This window comes from Eleutherodactylus coqui, chromosome 3 (assembly GCF_035609145.1).
Source record: "Eleutherodactylus coqui strain aEleCoq1 chromosome 3, aEleCoq1.hap1, whole genome shotgun sequence".
Lineage (NCBI taxonomy): Eukaryota > Metazoa > Chordata > Amphibia > Anura > Eleutherodactylidae > Eleutherodactylus > Eleutherodactylus coqui.
The window spans coordinates 67,104,991-67,120,368 of NC_089839.1; positions in this window are offsets into that span (position 1 = coordinate 67,104,991).

Consider the following 15,378-nt stretch of genomic DNA (forward strand, 5'->3'; position numbering starts at 1 on the left):
TCCTGAACGCGCTGAGATATAGACAGGAGGGTGCTCTGACTATCCAGCGACATACTGTCTTCCCCCGGCTCGGTTTCCGAGCGCAAAGCGGCTGCCTTTATGGTTTGCAGGGAACTTCTCAAGATGCATAGCAGAGGAATGGTGACGCTAATGATTGCAGCATCGCCGCTCACCACCTGGGTAGACTGATCAAAGTTTCGAAGGACCTGGCAGATGTCTGCCAACCAGGCCCACTCTTCTGAAAAGAATTGAGGAGGCTGACTCCCACTGCGCCGCCCATGTTGGAGTTGGTATTCCACTATAGCTCTACGCTGCTCATAGAGCCTAGCCAACATGTGGAGCGTAGAGTTCCACCGTGTGGGCACGTCGCACAGCAGTCGGTGCACTGGCAGATTAAAGTGATGTTGCAGGGTGCGCAGGGTGGCAGCGTCCGTGTGGGACTTGCGGAAAAGTGCGCAGAGCCGGCGCACCTTTACGAGCAGGTCTGACAAGCGTGGGTAGCTTTTCAGAAAGCGCTGAACCACCAAATTAAAGACGTGGGCCAGGCATGGCACGTGCGTGAGGCTGCCGAGCTGCAGAGCCGCCACCAGGTTACGGCCGTTGTCACACACGACCATGCCCGGTTGGAGGCTCAGCGGCGCAAGCCAACGGTCCGTCTGCTCTGTCAGACCCTGCAGCAATTCGTGGGCCGTGTGCCTCCTATCTCCTAAGCTGAGTAGTTTCAGCACGGCCTGCTGACGCTTGCCCACCACTGTGCTGCCACGCCGCGCGACACCGACTGCTGGCGACGTCCTGCTGCTGCTGACACATCTAGATTGCGAGACAGAGGTTGAGGAGGAGGAGGAGGAGGAGGAGGGTGCTTTAGTGGAAGAAGCATACACCGCCGCAGATACCACCACCGAGCTGGGGCCCGCAATTCTGGGGGTGGGTAGGACGTGAGCGGTCCCAGGCTCTGACTCTGTCCCAGCCTCCACTAAATTCACCCAATGTGCCGTCAGGGAGATGTAGTGGCCCTGCCCGCCTGTGCTTGTCCACGTGTCCGTAGTTAAGTGGACCTTGCCACTAACCGCATTGGTGAGGGCGCGTACAATGTTGCGGGAGACGTGGTCGTGCAGGGCTGGGACGGCACATCGGGAAAAGTAGTGGCGACTGGGAACTGAGTAGCGCGGGGCCGCCGCTGCCATCATAGCTTTGAAGGACTCCGTTTCCACAACCCTATACGGCAGCATCTCAAGGCTGATAAATTTGGCTATGTGGACGGTTAACGATTGAGCATGCGGGTGCGTGGTGGTGTACTTGCGCTTGCGCTCCAACACTTGCGCTAGCGATGGCTGGACTGTGCGGTGCGAGACATTGCTGGATGGGGCCGAGGACAGCGGAGGTGAGGGTGTGGGTGCAGGCCATGAGACGGTTGTGCCTGTGTCCTGAGAGGGATGTTGGATCTCAGTGGCAAGTTGGGGCACAGGGGGAGAGGCAGCGGTGCAAACCGGAGGCGGTGAACGGCCTTCGTCCCACCTTGTGGGGTGCTTGGCCATCATATGTCTGCGCATGCTGGTGGTGGTGAGGCTGTTGGTGGTGGCTCCCCGGCTGATCTTGGCGTGACAAAGGTTGCACACCACTGTTCGTCGGTCGTCAGGCGTCTCTGTGAAAAACTGCCAGACCTTAGAGCACCTCGGCCTCTGCAGGGTGGCATGGCGCGAGGGTGTGCTTTGGGAAACACTTGGTGGATTATTCGGTCTGGCCCTGCCTCTACCCCTGGCCACCGCACTGTCTCTTGCAACCTGCCCTGCTGATGCCCTTGCCTCCCCCTCTGAAGACCTGTCCTGAGTAGGCGTTGCACACCAGGTGGGGTCAGTCACCTCATCGTCTTGCTGCTCTTCCTCCGAATCCTCTGTGCGCTGCTCCCTTGGACTTACTGCCCTTACTACTACCTCACTGCAAGACAACTGTGTCTCATCGTCATCGTCCTCCGCACCCACAGAAAGTTGTTGAGACAGTTGGCGGAAGTCCCCAGCCTCTTCCCCCGGACCCCGGGAACTTTCGAAAGTTGGGCATCAGTGACGATAAACTCCTCTGGTGGGAGAGGAACCACTGCTGCCCAATCTGAGCAGGGGCCCGAGAACAGTTCCTGGGAGTGTTCCCGCTCCTGAGCATGTGTCATTGTAGTGGAGTGAGGAGGCTGGGAGGAAGGAGGAGCAGCAGACAGAGGATTCGGATTTGCAGCAGTGGACGGCGCAGAACTGTGGCTGGACGATAGGTTGCTCGAAGCACTTTCTGCCATCCAGGACAGGACCTGCTCACACTGCTCATTTTCTAATAAACGTCTCCCGCGTGGACCCATTAATTGGGCGATGAATGTGGGGACGCCAGAAACGTGCCTCTCTCCTAATCGCGCAGCAGTCGGCTGTGACACACCTGGATCAGGAGCTCGGCCTGTGCCCACACCCTCACTTGGGCCTACGCGTCCTCGGCCACGTCCACGTCCTCTAGGCTTACCCCTACCCCTCAGCATGCTGTATTACCAGTGATTTGATTTCCCAGGCAGGAAATAAATTGGCGCAAGCCTGCAGGCCAAATATAATGTTTTCGCTTTTTTGCAAAGGGAAGGACCCACTGCGTATATTCAATGAACAATAACTTTTAGAACTGTAGTGTGGCCCTGAAAAAGTGACACACAACTTTAGTGTAGCAGAGTTATTAACTCTAGCAGAGCAGGTATTTGCCAGTCAGGAAAGACAATGGCGCAAGCCTGCAGTAAACCGTAGCTGGTTGCGTCTGATTTTTGTACGTTGTCCACGCAGCACACACGTACACGGAGACCTTAGGACTGACACAGGCAGGCCAAATATAATAATTTCTTTTCCTTTTTTGCAAAGGGAAGGACCCACTGCGTATATTCAATGAACAATAACTGTGCTGTGGCCCTGCCTACACAATTCTGTCCCTGTAGTATCAATGGAGGGTGCAATGCTCTGCACAGACGATTTTTAGAAAAAAAAAAAAATGCAACACTGCTAACAGCAGCCAGCACAGTACTGCACACGCTTAAATTTGGCCCTAGAAAGGACCGTTGAGGTTCTTGAAGGCTACACTCACTCCTAACACTCTCCCTGCCTATGCACCACTTCTGTCCCTAATGCCGGGTGCAATGCTCTGCACTGCCGATTTTGAGGAAAAAAAAAAAAAAAACACTGCTAGCAGCAGCCTGCACACAGGTAGATGTGGCCCTAAGAAGGACCTTTGGGGTTCTTGAAGCCTACACTGACTCCTAACGCTCTCCCTACAGCAGCACCAGCACGATAGTACTTTCCCTCAGCTAAGTCACAAGGCATGTGTGGCGAGCCGCGGGAGGGGCCGACTTTTATACTCGGGTGACATCTGATCGCCCCAGCCACTCACAGCAGGGGGGTGGTATAGGGCTTGAACGTCACAGGGGGAAGTTGTAATGCCTTCCCTGTCTTTCAATTGGCCAGAAAAGCGCGCTAACGTCTCAGAGAGGAAACTGAAAGTAACCAGAACACCGCGTGGTGCTTGTTACGAGTAACGAGCATCCCGAACACCCTAATATTCGCACGAATATCAAGCTCGGACGAGTACGTTCGCTCATCTCTAGTCAGGAGTAAAGCAGGGGTCAGAACTGGAACAAAAACTAATAGGAGCTTTTTGTCACAATGACTGATACTACCGATTTCTTAGGCATCATCCATATGTAGAGGATGCCTAATATAGTGGGACCTAGATGGGGATAGGAGGGGGGCATGTTTAGGGTATATGCACCAGTTCTTTAAGGAAAGGGTCTGGAGCATGTATGTGCCCTATGGGCAGCCACCAGGGATGACATAGCACAGCAGTGCCAGACAGCAGCTCCAGTGACAAGTGAGATATGGGAGTGGTGCGCTGGGACAATTTCCCTAACAACTACAAGAGGAGAAATATAGTATTACATGCAACCATTCAAATAGCCCTTGTAATACTTAGTTACAAAGTTGTTGTTTTTTATTTTACATGTATTAGGGCTCCTGCACACTTGCGTTATTCTTGCGCGTTTTTTTCACGCGATATCGCTGCGGTGTTTTTCACGCGATTGTCAATGGGACTTTCTAATGTTAAAAACGCATCGCAAGTTGGTGCTTTGCAATTTTTGTGCGATGCGTTTTTAACATTAGAAAGTCCCATTGACAATCGCGTGAAAATAAAACGCAGCGATATCGCGTGAAAAAACATGTAAGAAAAACGCAAGTGTGCAGGAGCCCTTAAAGCTAAGAAAAATTGGTTATGAATGTAGATATTAAAGTAGGTCAACAATAGATGTATGTTAAGGTACCTCCTTATAGGAGAACTAGTGATGGGTGGACTTTCCAGGAGGAGTGAAAAAGGAAAATGGAGAGAGGGGTACTAACTAAGCATAGTGTGTGCCAAACCCAATGTGTATCAGAAAGAGAAAAGCAAGGATAAAAAAAAATAGTTGATGTGCTCTAACCTGGTGGAGTTGTACAATTTTAGGCACAACCCTAGATTGTGCTTCTAGGTCACTCAGACCAATATATGGGTATACCAAACTTCAAGCCAGTGTTGTTGACATCAGTCATCCTTACAGACAATTACTATAAAGCCATACTACTCTAGTGGAAAAGATAAAACAAGTCTCAAGTCATCTCTCTGATAACTCTCTTTTCAACCTTTTACAATCTGGTTTCTACACTACAGAAATTATCATTACTAAAGTGGCAAACAAACTTATGATGACTAAATCAAACAGCAACTACTTTCTACTGACTCTTCTGGGTCTCTCTGTGGCATTTGATGCTATAAATCACCAACTCCTCCTCAGTATGCTCCATTCTATTGGCTTTCGGAATAGTTTTTTCCCCTGTTTTTTTCACCCTCCTCTCTGACCACTCATTCAGTGGATTATTTGCCTATTCTACTTCTTCTCCTCTTCCTCTTGCTGTTGGGCTTCCTCAAGGTTTGGTTCTTGGTCTCATCCTCTTTTCTATCTTCACAACCCCTTTTGGACAAACCATCAGCAGACTTGGCTTTCAGTACCATCTCTAGAGCATCTTATATCACTAGTCTAGCTTCAAAATGTATTGTACCTTTTTTCGAACTAATCTTTTGTGTACCACCATCCCGTCTTCTGATCTTTTTCATCCTTCTAGGAAATCTTGAAGCAGTGCCAGTAAAGACTAGTCGTGATAATAGGAAGATAGATAGACAGACAAACAGACAGACAGACAGATTCAACTAGTCTGATCCACCAAAATTGGGAGATCAAATTGTACCTAGGTTTGAACCAAGATCATGGGCTAAACTGTGTGGATGCAGTGTTTTTCTACATGATGTTAAATCAACTCTTGTTGATCTCAGATCAAAAAGTTGGTGCAACCAGCCCTAACAGCCATAAAAGCTCTATATCACATTCTCACAGTACTATTGAGGATATTTATGGCTCTAAGGCAGTGTTATACCTCAGTTTTAGGGGTCTTGGTGAATTTCTGGCTTGATTCGAATTAATTCAGACTGAACCAAACTTTTTGCAAAAATTCAGCAAACCGGCCCAACAAAACTTTTCAAAACTTTGCTCATGACTAATGATATAGAGAGTATGATTCAATAAATAAAGAGATATGCAATATGAACGATAGATAGATAGATAGATAGATAGATAGATAGATAGATAGATAGATAGATAGATAGATAGATAGATAGATAGATAGATAGATAGGATGTCATAAGTTGATTTCTCTTTATTTGCATTTTAATAGATTCTGTTGCATAAGCGGTATGTCTTCATCATGACAGGCTCTGCCAGAGACAGTAATTGCTGCCACTAAAAAGTGCAAGAAATACGCAAACAAGGAACGGCGAATCACGTCACACATTTGCCCCGCCGCTGCCCAGAGGAAATGTCAGAACCGAGGAGTGACTCAGGAGCCCCCGGCATTAACGAGGTTAATATATAAATGTCCCAGTGTCTTCCTGATATTAAAGAGTTCAGTATAAATAGCTATCGAGGTTATAACGTGCAAATGTGATTTATAAACTAACCCTCCTTGAGGGATCAGCAATGTTGGCATGACAACAGCGTTCCCCTAGCAATACAATTCTATCAGTCTATGTACTACGGTTTAATAAAAGTAAGCTACTATATTGGTCACACAAAGACATCAATCACGAAACTTACAAAGTCATTGGAGTATAGTGACAGTGTCAGCTGCAGTCAAGATGAATAAGTCATATCTGTCACATAGGTTATAACCCTTCCGTTAAATTTTGTGGCGACAGACATTACGTAATTTACAGTTTTGTATAATCACAAAGACTGTAAATTCTTCTCTTGTGTCTTCATAGTCTACAACCCTGAGGGGTATGGCGGTTGCAAAAAACGAGAAAGTAAGACATTAAATATACATCATTTCTTAACTTTTATATATAATGATACATTGCAAATATAATTTACACTGATGAAGGGCTCACTCATATGGGCGTATGTGGCCACCTATTATGTGCATATTTTTCACTGATGTAATACCCGGTACCAGAGACTTAACTTGAAGCTTCTGGGCCTCATTGCAAAATCTGCAACAAAATCCCCCCAACTATAATGCTTTACTCATAGTACCGGGGTCCCTATATGGAGAAGAGAGGCTTTATGGGCCCCCTAAGGCTCCCGGGCCCAGGTGCAACCGCATCCTCTGCATCTCCTATAGTTACGCCAGTGCCCGGTATGCAGCAAATACGCATAAATATATGTTAAATCCCCACAGCCTATATACCTGAGTAATATGCACCAAAATGGACATGCTAGGACACATAATACATGTTAAAAAATGCAGGTGAGAGTGGCCTAATACAAATAAATGGGCTTTTAGCACTGCTGATTACGCGTATGAAAAATATGTGTGTAAGCGCGACTTCACACGAGCTTAAGCACAAAAACACACGCGATAGCTTAACTTTTTGTGTAATGATGGTCGCACTATTGCATGCTGGGGACTGGTCAAATCAGTACTGACCCAGCTGTACCATAATGGGGAAGTTAGAGAATTTACACAATAACCGTGTGGAATGCTTTTTGTCAACTGGGGTTCAATCGCAGAAGAATGACTAGAGTGCCCCTGATAAAGCCATGTCATCGCCAACAATGCCTCATATGGACCTTGAACAAATGGCAGAAGGTCACCTGGAGTGATGAGTCCCATTTCCTGCTGAACCATACAGATGGCTTGGTCCACATCTGGCAAAAAACGCAGGAAGCCATATCCTATGGGTATACTGTTGAGGTTTAACAGGTTGGTGGTGGTGGTGGTGTCATGGTCTGGGGAGTATTTTCCTGGCATGGTCTATGACCATTGCTCATCATACTGCAATTGTTGAATGGTCAATGTCACAGGTACCTGTTAGCAGAACACCTGCACCCATCTCTTCAGGAAGTCTTCCACAACCACAATTCCATCTTTCAACAGGATAACGCTCTATGTCATCAAGCTCTGATCACTAGGGAGTGGTTTGGGGAATACAACAATGAATTCTCCACTCTACCTTGGCCCTCAAATTCAGAAGACTATAACTCCATTGTGCATGTTTGGGATGTGCTGGAAAGGGCTGTGAGTTCCACTCCCGCTTATCTGCAACATGTACAGCAATTGATGGAGCTGCTGCAATAGGCATAGGTCGAGTTGAGTATGCAAGATGTTCTCCACTTTGTGGAATCTGTTCTCTGATATCTAAAAGTCATGATCACCCATAAACGTGGACCAACCTGTTATTGAATAGGTCTTCCTATTGAAGTGATTGATCATTGTATACTTCCTTACAGTTCCCCTTGACTCAACAGATGAGTAGCTTTAAAATAAAAGTGAGTTTGCGATATTCTGTCAGGAGATGTGTATGCTATACATCTATATATTTATGTGTTTCCACCCAGTGGTTGTGATGTGTAGGGGTGGACAGGGCAGAGAGGCATAAGCCCCCCAGCCTGTTCCTCCAGCACATGTTCAGGGTCACTCAACCCCGCACCTATTACTCTGACTGCTGGAAAGGTTAAATTCATTCATTTACATTGCACTCACACACGCTGCCCTCTGATACTGAGCTTGATCTCTCACATCTTAGCATCTTCAGTCTTACCTTCACCTGGCTCCTGCACTCGCTGCATTCTCTCTCACCAGCGAGGCTCTGCACCTCTGTACTATTTAGTGCACATAAGCGGTGACTACTCCTATTTGAGGCTACAGATAGGGTCACTATTACTATTTATGGCCACAGAAGAGGCCCTATTACTAAGCATGGGCTTCCGGGAAGCGGGGCCACATAGGGTGTCTTATTACTTAGCTGGGCCTAATATGCACTTGGTTCTGCTGCTGTGTATTTATTCAGTGAGTTTAGTTTTGGTGCGATATGTGAAAAAGACTAATAGATACTAATTATGATCTATTAGTATACTAATAGATCATAGACTGAACATGAGTAGAGATGAGCGAGTATACTCGCTAAAGGCAACTGCGGTGAGTAGCGGCTGTCATCAGGAGGGAGCAGGGGGGAGAGAGGGAAAGAGATATCTCCCCTCCGTTCCGTCCCGCTCTCCCCCGCAGCTCCGTGCCCGCTGCCGGCACCCGAACCTGCAGTCTCAAGCGGGGGAGATACTCTCTAAAGGCAATGCTTGCTCGAGCAATTGCCTTTAGCGAGTATACTCGCTCATCTATAAACATGAGTCAACAGTGTGAAGCAGCAGTTGCACAATTCGGGGATGTATTAAGAGAAGCATAGAGTCTAGATCACGTGAGGTCATTATCCCCCTCTACTCTTCCTTAGTGAAACCTCATCTGGAATTCTGTGTCCAGTCCTGGGCACCCCATTTAAAAAAAAATATCAACAAACTGGAGCAAGTTCAGAGAAGAGCTACCAGAATGGTGAGTGGTCTAAAAATCATGTCCTATGAGGAACGGTTAAAAGATTTGGGAATGTTTAGCTTGCAAAAAAGGCTGAGAAGAGACTTAAGAACTGTCTACAAATATCTGAAGGACTGTCACAATGCAGAGGGATCAGCCCTATTCTCATTTGTACAAGGAGAGACTAGAAGCAATGAGATGAAACTGAAAGGGAGGAGACACAGATTAGATATTAGACAGTGGGGGGGGGGATCAATGAGTGGAACAGGTTACCACGGGAGGTGGTGAGTTTTCCTTCAATGGAAGTGTTCAAACAAAGGCTGGACAAATATCTGTCTGGGATGATTTAGCGAATCCTGCATTGAGCAGGGCGTTGGACCCGATGACCCTGGAGGGTCTAACTCTACAATTCTATGATTCTATTTATAAACAGGTTGAGGGTGGAAGGACACGATGAGACTGGCTTCATACGGCTAAACTACACCGACCTACAGTGGCCGAAGACTGCACGATTTCGCCAATAGTTTAGATGGCCATACTTTGCTGCACTGTGTTTCCCACCCTAAGGCCTTAGTCACACGGGCGTTTTTTCGCGCGATTTGCGCATCGCATGACGGATGCGCATGCGCAAATCGCGTGACCGGCGCCGAAAAATCGGCCGAAAAAACGCCCGAAAATCTGCTCCTAGCCGCGTTTCATTAGAAACGTGCCGGAGCTGTCCAGCGCATTGCATTCAATGGAGCCGACAATACAGCCGGCTCCATTGAAAGCAATGCACTGCGGGCGAGCCCGGGATGAATTGTCGGGAAGGGCTTAAATATATAAGCCCTTCCCTGCAATTTATCCTAAAATGTGTTAAAATAAAAAAAAATTGTATACTTACCTTTCCGCTGCAGCCGGAGTTCTGCCGCGGCCGCTGTCAGTTCTCCTGAACTGCTTCTCGGCACTATTCAGCCGGCGGGGCTTTAAAATCCCCGCCTGCTGAATGAGTTGCCTCTGATTGGTCACAGCCTGACCAATCAGAGGCAGGTTTCACTCACACACCCATTCATGAATTCATGAATGGGTGAGTGACTGCTGCCTCTCATTGGCTCAGCGGGACCAATCAGGGGCAGCTCCCGCTGAGCCAATGAGAGGCAGCAGTCACTCACCCATTCATGAATTCATGAATGGGTGTGTGAGTGAAACCTGCCTCTGATTGGTCAGGCTGTGACCAATCAGAGACAGATCATTCAGCAGGCGGGGATTTTAAAGCCCCGCCGGCTGAATGGTGCCGAGAAGCAGTTCAGGAGAACTGACAGCGGCCGCGGCAGAACTCCGGCTGCAGCGGAAAGGTGAGTATACAATTTTTTTTTATTTTAACACATTTTAGGATGAATTGCAGGGAAGGGCTTATATATTTAACCCCTTCCCGACAATTCATCCAGCGCTCGCCGGCAGCCCATTGCTTTCAATGGAGACGGTTGTATTGCCGGCTCCATTGAATTCAATGGGCAAACATCGTTCTTCTCTGCCACAGCTGTTACAGCTGTGGCAGAGAAGAATGATTTGTATTCTATATGTTCTCAATGGGGTCGGCGCTGCTGCCGCCGGCCCCATTGAGCGCATATAGAGAAGAGAACAGGAATCGCAGATCGCACATAGGTGCGATCTGCGATTTCTGTTCTATAATTTATCGGACGAGCGCATAAAAAGCGTTCATGTGTCCGATACCATTGCAAAGCAATGGTTTTATAAAATCGCCAGACGCATGCGCATGTGCAAATCGCGGCTAAAAACGCCCGTCTGACTAAGGCCTAAGGCTGAATTCACATGTAGCGAATTTACAAAATTTTCCACAGTGGACAAATTTGCAGCAAATTCACACCAAAAATCAGTGTCAAAATCAGCATCTTTTAGTGCAGTTTTTGACACAGATTTTGGTGCAGATCCGCAGTGGAAATTACCCTGTCAGTTGAAAGGATGAATTCTGTTACAGATATGCACCAAAATATGCATAAAAATCCACACAAAATCATGCGGATTTGCTGTGGTTGATCCAGCTGCAGAAATCTACTGTAAATTTGCCACATGTGAACATACCCTAAGGATGGGCCGCTACTCATGGGCCAGTGTTCTGTGCTTGACCCCTAGGCTAAAATTTGCTAGCTAGCCCCTAGTGATGTAAATTATTTCATGCCAAGGGTTTGTTAGCATGTCATGAGAATGCATTGAGTTTGTATTGTAAGAAATTGGAGTCCTTAATTGAACTCAAGCAATGGTACAAGTGGACACATCTGTATGTTGGATACTAAAATGTCTGTGAATGTCGAATGGTTATACTATATGACTCATTATTGCCTAACTGGGGCACCAGAATCTCACAGCTAGGATACATTGTCACTCTTCACACTTAAACTTAAAGTTAAGAAATTGTTGAGAGGCTTTTAATGCTTTACACCTTTCCTCATGGGTTATTTTGGCCAATGCAGCTGACACCTAATAAGAAATGTATGCTCTACTTGATATTTTCTAATGTTCCAAAAACATTTTTATGCCTTTGTGCTTCCAAAATGGCATTGGAATCATTAGCAGCTAAGCCTATTTATGGTAATTATTTTTATGCCTCTGTAGGAGGGTCCTTGCTTTTTATGCTGATTGTATGTGAAACAGTAAAACACTAATGGGAAGCATTACAAACACCAACTAATTTTCCTTAATTACCTGCCTGCAAGCCTGGTTTAGTCATATGAATAATAACAAAAATGTTCGGCTTTATGTCGTTTGGCTTATTCTCTGTAAAATTAATAAGCGCTAAGAAACACTGATAAGACCAACTCCCTAATAATGTGCCATTTTGTGGATTTTTGTTTTTTCATCCCTGCCTTTCAAGAGCCATCATTTTTTTCTTTCAATATAACTCTATGAGGTCTTGTTTTTTGGCGTGATGAGCTGTATTTTTAATGGTACCAATTATTGTATTATATAATGTATTGAAATATTTTTTGTGGGAGGGGGAGTTGTTTTTAGGATATTCACGGTAAAATGATATGTTCACTTCATTTTGTGGGTTGGTATATTTATGGTTCTAACAAATTTATATAGCTTTTTATTTTATACTAGCTTACCCGTCGCGCGTTGCTGCGAAGACAGACAGGCATTCATTCGTTTCTATATATCTAGATAACAACCAATCACAGCGCAGCTTTCATGTTACCTTAGCAGTATAAAATATAACAACCAATCACAGCGCAGCTTTCATGTTACCTCAGTGGTATAATATATAACAACCAATCACAGCACAGCTTTCATGTTACCTTAGTAGTATAAAATATAACAACCAATCACAGCACAGCTTTCATGTTACCTCAGCTGTAAGAGAAATAACAACCAATCACAGCGCAACTTTTATTCTGCCTCAGCAATATAAAAAATAGCAACCAATCACAGCGCAGCTTTCATGTTACCTCTGCGGTATTATATATAGCAACCAATCACAGCGCAGCTTTCATGTTACCTCAGTGGTATAATATATAACAACGAATCGCAGCACAGCTTTCATGCAACCTCAGTAGTATAAGAAGTAGCCACCAATCACAGCACAGCTTTCATGTTACCTCAGCAGTATAAGAAATAGCAACCAATCACAGCACAGCTTTCATGTGACCTCAGCATTCTCAATATCCAGAAATTGTCTTGCAAAACGTTCGGCGGATGCCTCATTTTCTGGTTGAACACGCATCCCGTTGCTCGTAATGCCTTTTGCTTTCGTGCTTGAGATGGAAATCAAACGATCTTTGTCTGGGGGGCATAACTGTTGACGACGCTCGTACACGCGGCACCTATCGTAGGATAGTTGTACTATGCCAGTAATCTTACCAGGAGTGTACTCAACAACTTCCCAAAGTCTCATGGCAATTGGATGTATGGTGTAGTAATGCATAAAGGACAGACAGACAGACATACATTCATTTATATATATCAGGAAGTGAGAGAATTAGATTCCGTACGTAAAATTTGGACGCTAATTGTTTTGTGCTTAGAATTGAATAATCGAGTTGGGACCCATTAACTTTTCCTATTTATGACATATTCAATGCCCGTGCCAAATTTCATGTTTCTATGTGAGAAAATGACATTCCGTACGTAAAATTTGGATGCTAATTCTTTTGCGCATAGAATTGAATAATCGAGTTGGGACCCATTAGCTTTTCCTATTTATGACATATTCAATGCCCGTGCCAAATTTCAAGTTTCTATGTGAGAAAATTACATTCCGTACGTAAAATTTGGATGCTAATTCTTTTGCGCATAGAATTGAATAATCGAGTTGGGACCCATTAACTTTTCCTATTCATGACATAATCAATGCTCGTGCCAAATTTCAAGTTTCTATGACATTGGGAAGCGAGAAAATTAGATTCCGTACGTAAAATTTGGACGCTAATTCTTTGGCGCTTACAATTGAATAATCGAGTTGGGACCCATTACCTTTTCCTATTTATGACATAGTCAATGCTCGTGCCAAATTTCATGTTTCTACAACATCGGGAAGTGAGAGAATTAGTGGCAATGATGGAAATCGAACGATCTACGTGGGGGGGGGGGGGCGTAACTGTCGACGACGCTCGCGCACGCGCCATTTATCATAGAATATTTGTACTATGCCTATAATCTTCCCAGGAGTGTACTCAACAACTTCCCAAAGTTTCATGGTGATCGGATGAATGGTGTAGTAGCGCATAAAGGACAAACAGACAGACATACAGACAGACAGACAGACATACACACACGCAGACATACATTCAATTTTATATATATAGACTGCCTTTAAAAATTAAAAAAAGCATTTTATAAAATTTCCTTTTTGTCACCAATATTCCAATAGCCTTTTTGTTCCATATATGGAGCTACCCAAGCCTGAAGAATCATTTTGCATCCTCAAAAATTCAGGAAAATCATGCTATGTCTTATTTTCAGGGAAACAGGGTATTTGAGGGCTTCTGTTTTGCAGCTGTAGTTTTTATTGGTACCTTTTTTTAGGTAGATAGTAGGGATGAGCGAACGTGTCCGTTACGGACACATCCGCACCCGGACACCGGCTTTGCCGAACACTGCAGTGTTCGCGCGTAAGTGTCCGGGTGCCGCCGGGGGGCGGGGAGATGCGCGGCGGCGCGGGCGGCAGTAGCGGGGAACAGGGGGGAGCCCTCTCTCTCTCCCTCTCCCCCCCACTCCCCGCCGCACCCCCCCGCGCTGCCACGGCGGCCCCCGAACTTTTTCGCCCGAACACTGAAGTGTTCGCAAAGTTCGGTGTTCGGGCGAAAAAGGGGCGGAGCCGAACGTGTTCGCTCATCTCTAGTAGATACATATTTTTAATTTTTTTGGGAGGAAGACAGGCCGCCTTAATCATTCGTTTATAGTGTTCAACGTGTGGGATAAATAATGCAATATTTTAGTAGTTTGGACTTGTACAGACTCAGCGATATTATGTTTATTTTTTTATTGCTTTGATTTTTTTCCTGAAAAATGGGAAAAGGGGATGGCTTCGAACTCTTAATATTTTTTAACATCTGAGAGTTTTTTATTAAACTTATTTAAAAAATTTTTTAGTCCCACTAGGGGACTTAAACTTACAGTTGATTGCTTGTACAATATATTGCAATACTTTTGTATATATATATATATATATATATATTTTTTTTTTTTGGCATTGGTGCAGCATTGGCTTTTTTTAAAGCAACTCTTCCATGCAGCCATTGTTATTGATGAGTAGAGATGAGTGAGCATACTCGCTAAGGACAAATACTTGAGCAAGTATTGTCCTTAGCGAGTACCTGCCTGTTCGTGAGAAAAGATTCGGGTGCCGGCGGGGGTGAGTGGTGTGTTGCGGGAGATCTCCCCCCGTTACCCCCACTCTCCCCTGCCGGCACCCGAATCTTTTCTCACGAGCGTGCAGGTACTCGCTAAGGACAATACTCGCTCAAGTATTTGTCCTTAGCGAGTATGCTCACTAATCTCTAGTGATGAGCATGGTGTAGAGGTCAATCTTAACACAGATGTGTCACTGAAAGCAAAAAAAAAAGGCCCACATAGGGTCTCCCAGATGAAAAAAGTGTGATAGGGAACACTTCAGGTGTACTGTTTTAAAGGCAGTGTCATAAGGTTAAACTGGATGGACATATTTGGTTTTTTATATAATGTATATAAATTTTACAAGGAGAAATTCTGCAAAATGAACACAACACTCAAGCACAGGCTTACCTCAAGAAACACCTTTAGAACTACCAAAAATATCACTGTGTAAGACAGCAAGTGTGTTGCTTGTTTTAAAAACAATGTCATAAAGTTTTCAAAGGACAAAGTCTAGCAGATGAACAGAACAGTCAAGCACAAACCTTCTCCAAGGAAAAGCCATAGAGGTACAGGTGTTTCTTGTGATTTATAGAATTTTAATTTTGGGAAAAAGAAGACATTGAAGCATGACAGCGACAGCAACAGCACATTGAGG